Source organism: Coturnix japonica, chromosome 27 (genome assembly GCF_054131305.1).
Source record: "Coturnix japonica strain WE chromosome 27, WE-NBRP24, whole genome shotgun sequence".
NCBI lineage: Eukaryota > Metazoa > Chordata > Aves > Galliformes > Phasianidae > Coturnix > Coturnix japonica.
The window spans coordinates 1,044,024-1,044,455 of record NC_140689.1 but is presented as its reverse complement, the minus strand read 5'-3'; positions in this window follow the sequence as shown (position 1 = coordinate 1,044,455).

Sequence of the window (432 nt, the reverse complement as noted above, 5' to 3'; positions counted from 1 at the left end):
GGGGCCTCCGCAAACAGCGCCCCCTGGTGGCCCGGAGGGGAGGCGTGGTCAGAGGAAGGGGCGGGGTCGAGCGTGGGCATGATCGGGAGGGTGCGGCCAAGTGAGGGGCGTGGCTAAATGGGGAGGAGGGTGATGGAGCTCCGGGTTTCACTGAATCCGCTGTTTTTCAGCTCAAATCACCCCTTTGCTCGTTGTTGTTGGACGCGGAGGGGAAACTGAGGCACAGGGCTGCCATCCTGTGCTCCACTAATGCCCTGTGTGTCCCCACGGGGACTCTGTGCCACCCCAGGGTGGGTGACATCCCATGGGCAGCCAATGGGGCCGTGAGGATGAGGTGACCCCAGGGATGGTGACACCCGGGGGGCAGTGAGGTGACTCTATGGACCATGAGTGCCATTCCATGGACCATGGGGCAGTGAGGTGACTCTATGG